The sequence below is a fragment of the Diceros bicornis genome, chromosome 1 (genome assembly GCF_020826845.1).
Source record: "Diceros bicornis minor isolate mBicDic1 chromosome 1, mDicBic1.mat.cur, whole genome shotgun sequence".
In the NCBI taxonomy this organism is placed as follows: Eukaryota; Metazoa; Chordata; class Mammalia; order Perissodactyla; family Rhinocerotidae; genus Diceros; species Diceros bicornis.
The window spans coordinates 56,285,891-56,301,489 of record NC_080740.1 but is presented as its reverse complement, the minus strand read 5'-3'; the positions used below and the strand labels follow the sequence as shown (position 1 = coordinate 56,301,489).

Sequence of the window (15,599 nt, the reverse complement as noted above, 5' to 3'; positions counted from 1 at the left end):
ATGAGCATAGGAGAGGCCGCCATGATGGAGAGTCTATGCTGGGTACTGGCTGCTTTGGTTCCATGCAAGTCCCCTCCCCTTGGGTCCTCACGTCCCTCATCTGCAAAATGAAGGATGCTGCACTAGATGATCTCTCAGGTTCCTTCTGGCTTGGCATTTGAGTAGTCTTTCTAGGATCCTAACATACTGCTGTCTGGGGAAGTTTCCAGCCAACCCAGGAGGCAAGGCAGGAGGGGAGGATTGAGTCGTGGCTCGTCGACTGCCTGTGCAGTCGTTGGGAATTATTTAGGCCCTTGATTTGTCCACCTCCTCCTCTTTTGGACTGGCTGCTTTACCCCTCACCTGCTGCTTCCAGGAAGCGTTTCACAGGGCTCGAGAAGCAGGTTGTTGTCCGAGACCAGATGTTTGGACTCTCCAAGGTTTGCAGTTGCTTCTCTCCGCTCTGCTCTGTGGCCCAGGATCATGGAGATTATAGTGGTTGTGATGTGAATGAAGGTTACAAATGTCCTGCATAATAATATAAGCATTTTTAATGTCAATGATACTGACATTTTTTGAGTGCTGCTTATGTGCCAAGCAGTGAGCTGAAGGTATCCCATGTATATCTTGCTTAATCCTCTCAACAACCCTAAAAGGTAGAGGCAGTTATCCTAGTTCTACGAAGAGGAAACTGAGGGTCCGAGAGATTAAGTGACTTGCCCGAGGTCGTCGTAGCTGATGTGGTAGAACTAGCATTTGAATTGAGTCTTGCTCACCCTCCAAACCTGTTCTCGGAACCCACACCCTCGGGCGCCTTGCTTCACCTTTGTAAACCTGAATGTATATACCTACCTGTCTGCCTCCTGTTGCCTCATGCTGCTTAGAAGGGGCAGCCCCAGGGCAAGGGCCTTGGTCTGACTGGCCATTCGCCTTACTGTGTGTGGATGCCTTTTGTTTTATTTTGTTGAAATATCGCATTGAAACTTCTTTGTATTTTTCAAAATGAAAATAACTTGGTTTTTTTAAACTATAGAAGTATGTGCTCATTGTAGATTATTAAAAGGATACTACAGTTTTGAAATAAAGTAAAAAATCACCTGAAATCCTGCCATCCACGGACAGTCACTGCTGTCATTTTGGTGAATTTTCTTCCAGACATATCTCTGTGCACTTATTCACAAATAGATAAAAATGTATGCTTTTAGATCAATGGAATCTTGCTACATCGATTAAAATCTTTTTTCCTCCTACTCAACCATATGCTACAGACTGTTTCAATGTTATCAGCATGGATGAAATCAGCATTTAAATTGTAGCAGGTACATGGTATTTAAGTATACTTATGTACCATTATTTATTTCACTGTCATTGTCCTCTATTGATGGGCTTTGCAATAATTTCCATTTTTTAAATATTATAAACATTTCTGTGTCAAATATCCTTGAAAAGACGGCATCTTGTTTTAGTTTGCACTTCTTTAAATGTGAGTGAAGTTAATGTTGGTTTCCTATGATTATTGGCATTTGTATTTTTTTGGGGGAAATTCTCTGTTCATGTCCTTTGCCCATTTTTCTATAGGACTCTACGTTTTTTTAATCAAGGGTTTGTAAGTGCTCTTTTTATGTTAAAGAGGTGAAGCCTTGGTATATATTTAAAATGTTTTTTTCCTAGTTTGCAATTTGCCTCTAAACTTGTCTATAACATTTTTTTGAATCCCAAAAAATAATTTAAGTAGTTGATCTATTTTTTGCTTTATAGCTTAGGTTTTCATCTGTTGGATTCCCAAGGGGAAGGGGAGGGAAATCCCAACTCACCAGGTCTCGGGATGACGCGGGCCCACAGACACAGAAGACCGAACTTGATGCAAACGCAAGAGGTTTATTGAACGGAGCTCCGGGTCGACTCGTGTCCCTCGCAGGAGACAGAGGGGTCGACCCCGAGCCTTAGGGGGCAAGTTCTTTTATAGGATTTGGGAGCATAAAGCGGGAAAAGGTTGGCGCGGTTTTACATGATTGGTTAATTCAAAACATTCAGACAGTTACATTTTATGGCGCGAATTGCTACGGCGCGAAACAGCTATCAAGGTGCACACACATGTCCCCACCTGGGCCCCCTCCACCCCGACCCTCCCAAACTTATCCCTCTGTAGCACTCCCTTGTTCTCAATTTTCTCTGAACAGTTTAGGGTGAGTCTTCCGCGAACAGAGTCAGTTGGGATCGATAGACTCTATTCATAGAAGACTCGCCCCAACTGCCCCTTAAGGTGTTAACATATTAAATTTTTAACATAATTTACATCCTTCATTCCCCACTTCTTCTTTTGTCCCTAGTTCTAATCTTAGAACTTAGTTTTCGGTGTCTACTATTAGTGGCTCATGGCGTGGGAGAGCTTGGTAATGGCGTTGGAGCATCATAGCATGCACTGCATTGACTCTTTTTCTTATGAAAGCAGTAATTCTATTGAAAACACACGGTCCGAAAACCAAAAGTAGACAAAGAATCAGCAAGGGTCCTGCTAGGGAGGATAGTAAGGTCGTCATCCAGGGGGACTTAGTGAACCAGGATTCAAACCAGCTTTGTTGCGCCTCCCTGCTTTGCTGCCTCATGTCTAATCTTTTCTTTAATTTTTGCATTGAGTCTCGGACTACCCCTGTGTGATCTGCATAGAAACAGCAGTCTTCTTTAAGAGCTGCACAAAGCCCTCCTTCCCTTAAAAACAACAGATTTAATCCCCTCCTCACCTGGAGCACTACTTCAGACAGGGAGGTGAGGGACTCTTCTAGCTTAGAGATAGACTGCTCTAAAGTCCTGAGGTCTTCATCTATAGCATTGCTCAGGGCAGTTAATCCTCTCTCCCCTGCAACTAAGGCTGCAGTGCCGGTTCCTACGCCCGCGGCAACTCCCAGTCCCAGGAGCACAGCTAGGGTGAGGGTTACTGGTTCTCTTTTCCTTAGTATAGATTTCTGATCAAACTCATCTTCGAAACTATTGGCAGTATGATAGTAGATTCTAGGCACTAACTGCACAAGCACGCAAAAATAGGGGTATGCCTTTAGTTTACCCTTGCGATGGGGGGAGTGGCATCCTCCGGCTTGTTTTGCCCCCCCTCGTCGACCCATGAAATCCCAGTCGGGGGTTCCTATAGCCAGTTTACAAAGGTCAGGGTGTAAGTCCGGCCACCATGTCCAAGGGGAAGCAGTTTTTTGGATTGACCAGGTTATATCTCCTACCTGGGAGACGACTTGCCACGTGAGCAGTTGAGGAGCGTGGGGATTAGGATTGGACGACCTGCTTGCCGTTCCCATGACGCAAACGCAGCTTAAGAGGGTTATCAGTCTTTTCCACCTTCCAGAGATCTGCTGCATTCTGGGGTGCCTTCTTTACGTGTGTAGCGTGAACCCAGGAAGTTATACCGTCCACCTTGACTGCTGTGGGTGTAGTGAGGAGCACCACGTAGGGCCCCTTCCAACGTGGTTCTAGCGACCCCGTCCGATGTCGTCTCACAAGGACAGAGTCCCCAACCTGGAACTGGTGCGGTATGAGCAGATCACCAGGCTGGTAAGCCTCTTTTAGCTGGTTCCAGATGTCGCGCCTGACAGCCTCGAGTGCTTTCAAGCGGGCTGACAAAGGTATAGAAGGTACAATGTCAGGGTCATGTATCCCTATTTGTGCCAAAGGGGGAGGGGTTCCATAGAGGATCTCAAAGGGTGTAAGTTTTAAGGGTCCCTGTGGGGTGTTCCGGACGCGGAACAGGGCAAAGGGCAGGAGGGCTGTCCAGTCACTATCGCCGGTCTCCATAGACAATTTAGTTAGGGTCTCTTTAATTGTTCTATTCATCTTCTCTACCTGGCCTGAACTCTGGGGTCTATAAGCACAATGTAATTTCCAATTGACCCCCAGTTGACTGGCCAGTCCCTGACTTACCTGGGCAACGAATGCAGGACCGTTGTCAGATCCAATTACCTTTGGGATCCCGAATCTCGGGAGGATTTCTTCCAATATCTTCTTGGCTACTACAGAGGCAGTCTCTTTTCGGGTGGGGAAAGCCTCTACCCATCCCGAGAAGGTATCTACAAATACTAGAAGATATTTATTTCCATACCGGGCCGGTTTGATTTCAGTAAAGTCTATCTCCCAAAAGGTTTCAGGCCTATCTCCCCGGAGCCTCAGCCGCCTTTCTCAAATCTGGTACCTGGTACGGGGAGGCCTCAATAATTTTAATTAGTTTCTGAGGGCTCAAGTGGGTTAGCCGGTGTAGCTGTGATAGATATTCTCGCCCTTCTGCAACGGAAAGGACTTTCTCTTCTTTAGTTAGTTCCCCACCGGAGGCAGCTTTGCTGACCTTAGCTCCCTGGAGAGTCAGGACCATAGGTCCTAGTGCCGCCCGCTTGGCTAGGCGGTTCCCTTGAGCTATGGGGTCGGTGCCTTTCTGATGACCTGGGCCACAGTCTTATTTTCAGCTAACCTTAACGCCTGTGTCAGGGCGATAAGCTCAGCCTTTTGTGCAGAAGTCCCTTCCGGCAAGCGGCTTGCCCACAGAGTCTTTTTCCCGTCTACCACAGCCGCCCCGGCCATCCTCTTACCTTCTGCCATGAAGCTGCTGCCGTCGGTGTACCAATTAGGGGCTCCAGCCCATGGCTCATCTGGCAGATCGGGTCGGGTCCCCGTTTCTGATGCTAAGATGTCGCCGCATTGGTGAACAGGTACTTCATCATCTGCTTCGGGCAGTAGTGTGGCCGGGTTTAAGATGGCCGGTGGGGCGAAGGTAATTCTCTCAGTTAGGAGCAGACTTTGGTAGTGAGTCACCCGGGCGTTAGTCATCCATCGATCTGGAGGCTGTCTGATAATGCTCTCCAAGGCATGGGGGGCTACTATGGTTATCTGTTGGCCCAGAGTTAGCTTATCTGCATCTTTTACCAGCTGGGCAGTGGCGGCAATCGCCCTTAAGCAGGAAGGCCATCCACTGGCTACCGGATCCAGTTTTTTTGGTAGATATGCGACTGGGCGCTTCCAGGGCCCAAGGGCTTGAGTTAGGACTCCCCGGGCGATTCCCTTTCTTTCATCTACATACAAGGTGAAGGGCTTGGTCAAATCTGGTAGGGCCAACGCGGGTGCCTCTAATAATGCCCGTTTTAGAGTCTCAAAAGCCTTCTGGTGCTCTAGAGTCCAGACAAAGTTCCCACTTTCCTTAGTCAATGGGTACAGTGGAGCAGCCAGGGTAGCAAACCCTGGGATCCACAACCGGCAGAAACCGGCCGTCCCCAGGAATTCCCTTACCTGGCGAGCGGAGGTTGGGGCCGGGATCTGAGTCACAGTCTTTTTCCGGGCGTCGGTTAACCACCTTTGGCCGTCTTTTAGTGTGTAGCCTAAGTAGACTACTTTCTCCTGGCACAATTGTGCCTTCTTCTTTGACGTCCGGTACCCCAACTCACCCAACTCGGCCAGGAGGCGCTTGGTTCCTTCCTCACAGTCTCCCGGGGTTTCCGCCGCCAACAGTAGATCATCTACATACTGTAAAAGAGTCACTTGAGGGTTTTTAACCCTATTGTCAGTCAAATCCCTGTGGAGGGCCTCATCGAACAGGGTGGGGGAGTTTTTAAACCCTTGAGGCAGTCTTGTCCAAGTCAGTTGTCCAGCGATCCCCATATCAGGGTCGCGCCACTCGAAAGCAAAAAGTAATTGGCTCTTTGGGTGCAGCCGCAGACAGAAGAATGCATCTTTCAGGTCCAGGACAGTATACCATTTCCGTGATGGGGGGAGGGAGCTGAGTAGGCTATATGGGTTTGGCACAGTAGGGTGTAAGTCCTGCACTCTCTTGTTCACTTCCCTCAAATCCTGGACCGGCCTATAATCAGCAGTTCCAGGCTTTTTTTACAGGCAGGAGAGGGGTGTTCCAAGGAGACCGGCAAGGAACCAGGCATTCCCTTGCCCAGTGTCCTCTCTCCTTACAATAGGCACATTGGTCCTTGTCTTAGGGCTGTCGTCTGCGCGAGCCTGGTCGTGGGGCGTTGCCCAGGTTCCCTGACTGCCTATGATCTGGCCCTGTCGCCTTTATCACTGCGGCCAGTATTTTGGTCAGTTTCTTCTCTTGTCTCCTATCTCTCTTATCTTCCCTCTCTTCAGCCTCCCTTCTCTCTCTCTCTCGCTTTTCCTCCTCACTCTCTCTTTTATGATACACCTTTTCAGCCTCCTTTACCACGTCCCGCAAGTCGTAGTCCTGCAGCCCTTCTAGCCTTTGTAATCTCCTTTTTATATCTGGGGCAGACTGTCCAATAAAGGCCATAATGACAGAGGCCTTTTGCCCTTCCGAGGATGGGTCGAAGGGCGTATACCTGCGGTAAGCCTCCATCAATCGTTCTAGGAAAACGGAGGGAGGTTCAGTGGGCCCCTGCTGGATCTCTCTTACCTTAGCCAAATTGGTGGGCCGCCTTGCGGCCCCTCGGAGACCCGCCACTAGAGCCCGGCGATAAACGGACAGCACCTCCCTACCTTCAGCCGTGTTATAGTCCCAATTGGGCCGGTTGTGCGGAAACCCTTCTTCCGCTTCCGCTATCGTTGCCGGCTGCCCGTTGGTGCCTCGGATATTCTTTCTTGCTTCCTGTGTGATTCTTTCTCTCTCCTCCGTGGTAAAGAGTGCCTGTAAGAGCTGTTGACAATCATCCCAAGTGGGCTGATGGGAAAACATTAGGGACTCTATCAGGGCAGTTAATCCGGCGGGGTTTTCTGAAAAGGGGGGATGGTTATTTTTCCAGTTATACAGGTCTGAGGAAGAGAAAGGCCAGTACTGGAGGGGTGACAGCTGGTTGGGCCCCGCAGGAGCTCCATACTCTCTTAGCGGGAGCGCCACCGTGGTATCAGGCCCGTCCGGAGTGGCTCCGCGGCGGCTTCGGGTTCCAGCGGAGGGACCCGAGCCAGTCGCCCTCCGTCCTGATTGCGATCCTGGAGCGGGGGAGGGGTAAGGAGGAGGCGAGAAAGGGGGCCATTCGGGAGGAGGCTCAATCTCAGGGTAGACCCCGGGGGGGGGCCGAAGGGGTCTCCGACTCCGCTGTTCGAGTTGATTTCGATTTTTGCCGTGTCTCCGCATCCTGCAGCGCCAGGACTCGGGGGCTTAGTTTTTCTGCTTTTACCCATGGCTTAACCCACGGGAGTGGGTTCTGCACCAGATCCTGCCACACTGTAATATATGGTCGTTGGTCAGGATGGGACCCCGGTCTCTCCTGGAAAACAATAGCCCTCACCGCGAGGATAACAGTTAGATTAAACGTCCCCTCAGGGGGCCAACCCACATTGAGGGAGGGCCACTCAGAGGTGCAAAAAGTCTGCCAACGCCCTTTTTTTATTTCTACCGCCAATTCGTGCGCTCTCGCTCTCACTTCAGTCCAGTGGTCTAAGGTCAAAGAGAGGGGGGTCGTCATAGTCTGTCCCATCCCGTCAAATGAGGTCCACGTAACGAACAAAAACAGAACAATGAACATCAAAAACACAGCAAGACACAAACAACTTTGCCCGGTTGGTGTCTGTACAAGCCAACCGAAGGCGGTTTCAGACGGGAGGGGTTTTCGTGTCCTCCCTGGGAAAAAGAGTGCCGTTTCTTTTTCTACCTGAAAGGGGGTAGTCAGGCTTTCCTGACTCCCCTTGTCCCTTGGGGCGTCCCCCAGGGTTGCAGCCTGCAGTTCCCAGCACGTCTGCCACTGCAGCCGCTCGGTCCTCACGGGCCTAAGCGGCGGCTGCCCGATACTGAAACCAAAACAATAAAACAATACTTTGCGGCGCCGCACACACTCACACACTCAGTCACTCAGGCCTACCTCCAAGGGGTCTTCGGAGTCTGGGGTTACCGCGTGGATCCCGGACGAGCCCCCAAATGTTGGATTCCCAAGGGGAAGGGGAGGGAAATCCCAACTCACCAGGTCTCGGGATGACGCGGGCCCACAGACACAGAAGACCGAACTTGATGCAAACGCAAGAGGTTTATTGAACGGAGCTCCGGGTCGACTCGTGTCCCTCGCAGGAGACAGAGGGGTCGACCCCGAGCCTTAGGGGGCAAGTTCTTTTATAGGATTTGGGAGCATAAAGCGGGAAAAGGTTGGCGCGGTTTTACATGATTGGTTAATTCAAAACATTCAGACAGTTACATTTTATGGCGCGAATTGCTACGGCGCGAAACAGCTATCAAGGTGCACACACATGTCCCCACCTGGGCCCCCTCCACCCCGACCCTCCCAAACTTATCCCTCTGTAGCACTCCCTTGTTCTCAATTTTCTCTGAACAGTTTAGGGTGAGTCTTCCGCGAACAGAGTCAGTTGGGATCGATAGACTCTATTCATAGAAGACTCGCCCCAACTGCCCCTTAAGGTGTTAACATATTAAATTTTTAACATAATTTACATCCTTCACATCATATGAGAGATGTTTTCCCTACTCCGAGATTAAAAAAGAACCTCTCATGTTCTCTTCAAGTACTTTTATGATTTCTGTTTTACATTTGAATCTTTGACGCACTTAGGATTGATTTTGGCGTAAGGAGTGAGCGTAGAAATCCAGCTTTATCTGTGTTGCAAATCATGAGCCAGTTGCCCCAAAGTTATTGTATTAAATGATGTCCCTGTGTCCCATGGATTTGAATACCACCTATGACCATTACGATCTAAATTTCCACAAGCTTTTTGTCTTGAGAATGTGGGTGCTAAGGTGCACTGTTGTTTCACGTGGAGGAGGCTTTTTACATCCCGGGTTTTCAGCTGGCTTTGTTGCGTGTCTTTGTGACTTTTCTCTTTGGAAACTGAGGTTCTCATCCTTTATGATATCACGTTAATGACATCTCTTGCTGGGGAGTGTGTTCTGGAGCTAAGGAAATGGTGCAGAGCTGGCCCAGTTTCTTTGTGTGGAGGCCATACCCAGTGACCTCTCCTTTTCTAGACTCCATGTCTAGCTTTTACATACACCCACAGAAAGACAGTTTTAAAAATCAAAGTGAGGTTTGTGTCTGAGCCTGGACTAAGCATGGTGGGAAGCCCCCCCGGATATTGAGTCTATAGTTAAGAAGAGTCCACCCTTTGTTTCAGGAGGCCACAGTTGTCCCCCCTGTCACGTCTACTCCATAGGAACCATTTATTTTCAGGATGAAAACGTTTAGATCCCTGGGCGTACAGCCTTCTGCAGGGAACTGGAGCCAGGACTTCCTTTGAATCTGTTGAAGGAATTAAAAAAAAGGCACCACTGCTCTTTGCCTGATTGTTCCCGTCTTTAATCCTTGAATCGTTTAAAGTTGTATGTGTTGTCCAGCCTGCTTCTCAATCTCTATTCTTGTCACCATTGTTTGGGAGCTTAAATTAATGAGGGGATCCCCTACTGTGGGTTTGAGGAACGGGGTGTGCTGAGGAAACAATCACGTTGAGGATTATCACATTGTACATCATCTTATTGAATCATCAGAATAATAGGTCAGTACTACTCATATCCCTACTTTTCTGAGTTTACTCAGAGAGGTTAAGTAACTTGCCCAGTTACACCACTAGTAAGTACAGAGCTGGGGTTTGAACCAAGGTCTGTTTCACTCGAGTCTGTGGTTTTTCTCTTATACCAAACTGCCTCCCAGGACACAGCTTTCAGGTTTTGGTGGCAGATAAAAAAAATCTTTTTCTTTCTTTCTTTTTTTTTTTTTTTTATCAGCAAAATCTCTTTAAATTAAAGCACTGTAACATCTCATTCATCTCATTAAGAGATGCATTTCCAATACATTTCCTTCCTTTTTTTATTAAGACTTTATTTATTTATTTATTTTTGTGAGGAAGATCAGCCCTGAGCTAACATCCATGCTAATCCTCCTCTTTTTGCTGAGGAAGACCGGCTCTGAGCTAACAACTATTGCCAATCCTACTCCTTTTTTTTCCCCCAAAGCCCCAGTAGATAGTTGTACGTCATAGTTGCACATCCTTCTAGTTGCTGTATGTGGGACGTGGCCTCAGCATGGCCGGAGAAGCGATGTGTCGGTGCGTGCCTGGGATCTGAACCCGGGCTGCCAGTAGCGGAGCACGCGCACTTAACCGCTAAGCCACGGGGCTGGCCCAAGACTTTATTTTTTTAGAGCAGTTTTAGGTTCACAGAAGAATTGAGGGGAAAATACAGAGATTTCCCCTATGCCTTCTGCCCCCACACTTGCCTAGCTTCTTCTATTATCAACATCCCAGACTTTTTTCTTTTAAATTCAGGTTTATTGAGGTATAATAATTTATACACAGTAAAATTGCTCTTTTTAGGGATGCGTTTGATGAATTTTGATAAATGTGTTTATTCATGTAACCACCATCCCAATCAAAACATAAAATATTTTAATCACTTCAAAAAGTTCCCTTTTGCTGCTTTGTAGTCAAGCCCCTTCTTCAACCCCAGCCCCTGGCAACTATTGATCTGATATCTGTCCTTACAGTTTTATCTTTTCTAGAATGTCAAATAAATGGAATCATGCTGTATGTAGACTTTTGAGTTGGCTTCTTTCTCTTAGCATAATGCTTTTGAGATTCATCCATGTTGTTGTGTGTATCAGGAGTTTGTTCCTTTTTACTGCTAAGTAATATTCCATTGTATGGATGTACTGTAATTATCCATTCACTAGTTGATGGACATTTGGGTGTCCTTTTTGGCTATTACAAATAAAGCTGCTCTGAACATTCACCCACAGATCTTTGTGTGGACATGTGTTTTAATTTCTCTTGTGTAAATATGAGTAGGATTGCTGGGTTGTATGGTAAGTACATGTTTAACTTTTTTTTTTTTTTTGATGAGGAAGATTGTCCCTGAGCTAACAGCTGTGCCAATCTTCCTCTATCTTGTATGTGGGTTGCTGCCACAGCATGGCTTGATGAGCGGTGTGTAGGTCCGCACCTGGAATCTGAACCCTCAAATCCTGGGCTGCCGAAGCGGAGTACACGAACTTAACCACTATGCCACCGGGACGGCCCCAGACATGTTTAACTTCAAAAGAATTTGCAAACCTGTTTTTCAAAATGGCTGTACCACCATGCATTCCCACCAGCAGTGTATGAGAGTTCCAGTTACACCAGAGTTTCACCTATTTGTATTATCTATTTAAAAAAATTGTGGCTGTTCTAGTAGGTATCTGGTGGTATCTCATTATGGTTTTAATTTACATTTCTCTAATGACTAATGATAGCCAGCCCTGGTGGTCTAGTGGTTCAGATTTGGCGCTCTACCACTGCTACCCGGGTTCGTTTCCCAGTCAGGGAACCACACCACCTGACTGTAGGTTGTCATACTGTGGCAGCTGTGTGTTTCTGTGATGCTGAAAGCTATGCCACTGGTATTTCAAATGCCAGCAGGGTCACCCATGGTGGACAAGTTTTAGTGGAGCTTCCACACTAAGACAGACCAGGAAGAAGGACTTGACTACCTACTTCCAAAAAAATTGGCCATGAAAATCCTATGAATAGCAGCAGAGCGTTGTCTGATATAGTGCTGGAAAATGAGAGGATGGCACAAAAATACTGGGCAGAGTTCTGCTCTGCTCTACACAGGGTCACTAGGAGTCAGAATCAACACGATGGCACTAACAACAACGACTAATGATGTTGAGCATCTTTTCATGCTCATTTGCCATCTTATTTCTTCTTTGATGAAGTATCTGTTCAAATCTTTTTCACGTTTAAAAAATTGGGTAATTTTCTTCTTATTGAGTTGTAAAAGTTCTTTATGTATTGTGGATACAAGTCTTTTATCAGATAAATATTTTGCAAATATTTTCTCCCAACCTGTGCCTTGTCTTTTCATTTTTTTAGAGATATCTTCTGGAAGAGCAGAAGTTTATAATTTTATCAATATTTTTCTGTTATGGTTTATGTATTTTGTGTTCTATCTCAAAAATCTTTGCCTAATCTAAGATCACAAAGATTTTCTCGTATTCTTTCTTCTAGCAATTGTAAAGTTTTAGGTTTAACATTTAGGTGTATGATCCACTTGAGATTTTTAAAAATATGGTGTGTGTGGTAAGGGTCAAGTTTCATTTATTTTCCAATTGAATGTCCAGTTGTTCCACAGCATTTATTGGGAAGATTCTCCCTTTTCCATTGAATTACTTTGGCACCTTTGCTGTAAATAATTGGCTATATATGCGTTGGTCTATTTCTGGACTCTCTTCTGTTCCATTTAAATGTTTGTCTATCTTTACACCCATACCATGTTGCCTTGATTACTAGCTTTATAGTAGGTCTTGAAATCAGGTAGTGTATCCTCCAATTTTGTTCTTCAAAGTTGTTTTGGCTATTCTAGGTCCTTTGCATGTTCAGCTTGCCTATTTCTACAAAAAAAGCGTGTTTTGCAGAACAGGGGATTTTGATAGGGATTGTATTGAATTTTTAGATCAATTAGGGGGAATTGACATCTTAACAATACTAAATCTTCTGATCCATGAACACAGTATATATGTCCATTTATTTAGGTCTTCTTTAATTTTTCTTAGCAATGTTTTATAGTTTTCAGTATATGAGTCTTCCATACCTTTTGTTAGAATTATCCCTAGGTATTTCATAGTTTTTGATGTTATTGTAAATGTTTTCTTTTTAAATTCTAATTTCTAATAGTTTATTGCTAATATGTAGAAATACAATTGATGAGAAAGATTGTTTAATGGAGACGGAGAGGTCAGGTTGGTGATGGCTTCATTGGTTTCTGAAAAACAGGGGCAGAAGTTCCAGGAGATTATTGGGGGCCCCAGGCTGACACTTCAGGGAGGTGTTTAGGGTTCTCTTCTAGAGTGTTAGTTCCTCCACTAAACTGTAGATTCAGTGATGGCAGGCGTTATTCACCCATGTCCTTGGCACATAGCCTGGAGTCTGGCACAGGGTGGGCAATAGTGAAAGTTTTCGTGAATGAAAGAGATATATTTTTAAAGAAGAAATAACCTCATGGAGATTTAGTACTTTTAGTACATTTCTGTCACTCGCACTTGTTTTCCAATGCTTGTCTGCATTCATACGTATGTTTTCACTTGGATGTAGTGAGGATTACGTCCTACTTTATATCCTCTTTTGATCACTAATTTAGATTGACCCTAGAACATTTGGTTCAGCCCACAAGTCCAGTATTGAATGAATCCAGTTATCATTCCTGCGGGATTAGATGGGATGTGAAACACTTAGATTAAAAAAACCAACCCCGGTAATAAACTATAAACTATCATGCATGCATTAACTCATTAATTTACTCGTTCACTCATTCAGCACATGTACATTAAGTTACCAATTGCCAGGCACTGGGCTAGGTGCTGGAGCCACACAGACTCGTATGAGCTGGTCCCTTCCCCAGGGTGCTCCAGATTAGGTGGAGGGGAGACAGATGTAAAAGGACAATTACGGTGGACCGTGTAAGGGCCACAGTGGAGGTATGGGCAAGACACTCTACGAGCACAGAGAGGGACAAGGGGTTGGGGAAAGCTTTCTGCAAGAGCTGAGGTCCAAGCTCTCTCCAAGGTGAAATGCAAGTTGTCTGTGAGAGCAAACATTCAGAAACTGGTTTAGATGACTGCAGGAGAGTGCTGGCTCACACCCTCTGATGGCCACTTAAGTAATTTGTACTTTGTGCTTTGTTGCTTCCCAGGTCATTGTGTCCTTATTAGCAAAGGTATTGATGATGATACAAGCAGGATTGTTTAAATATAGCTTCCTTGTGTTTTTGGCAAAGCACTTCATATACATTATCTTATTTTATCTTCATAACAACTCTGGAAGTTTTGATTTTCGAGAAAACTGAGATTCAGTGAGATTGAATGACTTGCCCAGGGTTTCACAACTCTTAAGTGGCGGCGTGAGGCCTTGCATTCAGGTCTGGCCGACTCAAGGCCTATGCTTTTGACCCCTGCACAGTACTAACCCCACGGTGATGAAGAGAGCAGATCTCAGTTGCTGAACACTTAGCATGTGCCAGGCACTGGGCTAATGATGTCCATTTATTATCTCACAGGATTTTCACAACTGTAATTATCCCCATCTTACACATGAGGAAATTGGATCTTGGGTTATGTCACCTACTCATTATGCATTAGTTATCAGTTTCTGTGTTACGAATTACCCTAACCTTGGTGGCTTAACACAACAAATGTTTATTATGTCACAATTTCTGAGGGCAGGAAAATGGAGAGGCTTAGCTGGGTCATCCTGGCCCAGGGCCTCTCATCAAGTTGTAGTCAAGCTGTTGGGACTGCAGTCACCTCAAGGAAGCCTTGAGGAGAATGTGATTCTATGCTCACTCTCATGGTTGCTTGCAGGCTTCGGTTCCTCACCCTGTGGGCCTCTCTGTAAGCTGCGTGAGTGTCCTCATGACATGGCAGCTGGCTTCTCCCAGAGTGAGTGATTCTACAGCAAGAGAATGAGAGAGCACGCCCGAGACAGAAGCTGTAGTCTTTTCGTACCCTACTCTCAAAATGATGCCCCGTTAGTTCTGTGTATTTTATTTGCTAGGTGCAAGTCAGTAAGTCTAGCCAGTGCTCAAGGGGAGGGGAATTAAGTTCCATGTCTTGAATGCAGGAGTATCAAAGAATTTGTGATGTGTCTTTAAAGAACAGCTAGTAAATAGCCAAGCTGAGATTTAAGCCCAGGATGGCTGACTCCAGACCCTGTGCTCTTAACTGTTAAACATTATGCTGTCTCTGAATTTCACAGAAGCATTTTAGCTGGGTACTGTGTGGAAAGAAGCCGGATTCCTGCCCTCTGGAGGCTTTTAAGAAGTCTCTCTGAGAACGCAAGATAGAAATATGTGTGGCCGAATAAGTGGAGGAACAGAAGAAGTTAGGAGATAACTGGGCTAGTTGGAGGAGCAACCACAGGAATTCCAAGGGCAGGCAAGTTTGGGCTTTCATGAATTCAGTCCAGATGGGCTCTCTGACAGAGCCGACTTTGAGAAACAAAGTGGTGGAGAGAGATTTGCACTGTTCTCAGCAGTGAACCTGTTTGCCAGCCCAGCCCCCTGCCTGAAAGAAATAGGACTCTGCCTTGAGATAGCTGCAGAGGCTAATAAGGGTGTATTTTCCTGAGCCGCATATGCACAGATCACACTGACACATTCAAGCCGGAACAGCTAATAACATCATCTGGGCTCCCACACATTCACCACCCAGCACTTTCCCTGAGGCTGGGTTGCCATGGACGACCAGAGGCTGTCTCCCAGCTGCTCCAAACACTCCTACGTTACCCTGTTCCACAGATGGCAGCAGAGAAAGGAGGTTCCAGGAAGATGCAAATGAACCCTTGGAGATGTACCGAGCCTGGCACTTTTCACTGGCATTTCAGTTCACTTGACATCTCTATTGAACTTATTAAAAATTACACCAAAAGCCGTTTGGGCTGGAAGTGAGTGGCTTCCTCCTGAGTTGGGCTGTCCTGCTTTGGGTAGACGTTGCTGGAAACAAGGCTGTTGGCAGGGTGGGCGGGGTGACTCCTCACCTGGGCCAGGCCCCTGGTGGACACTGCTTCTCTTCCATCTTGGCCCTTTAAAGGACCCAGGCCACACCTGGAAAACACCGCAGGGTGCTGTAAAAGCTGCATCATCACCGCTGAAATTAGTGGTGCTCACCCTCCCATTTACAGATCATGAGTGTCCTTTTCTACAT

At 46.3% G+C, this 15,599-nt stretch overlaps 1 protein-coding gene across 2 annotated transcripts in view; it reads left to right on the top strand.

The window, feature by feature from the left end:
- Positions 1 to 15,599, top strand: part of KLHL3 (kelch like family member 3) — a 112,124-nt gene that overhangs the window by 74,999 nt on the left and 21,526 nt on the right. The window lies entirely within an intron of this gene.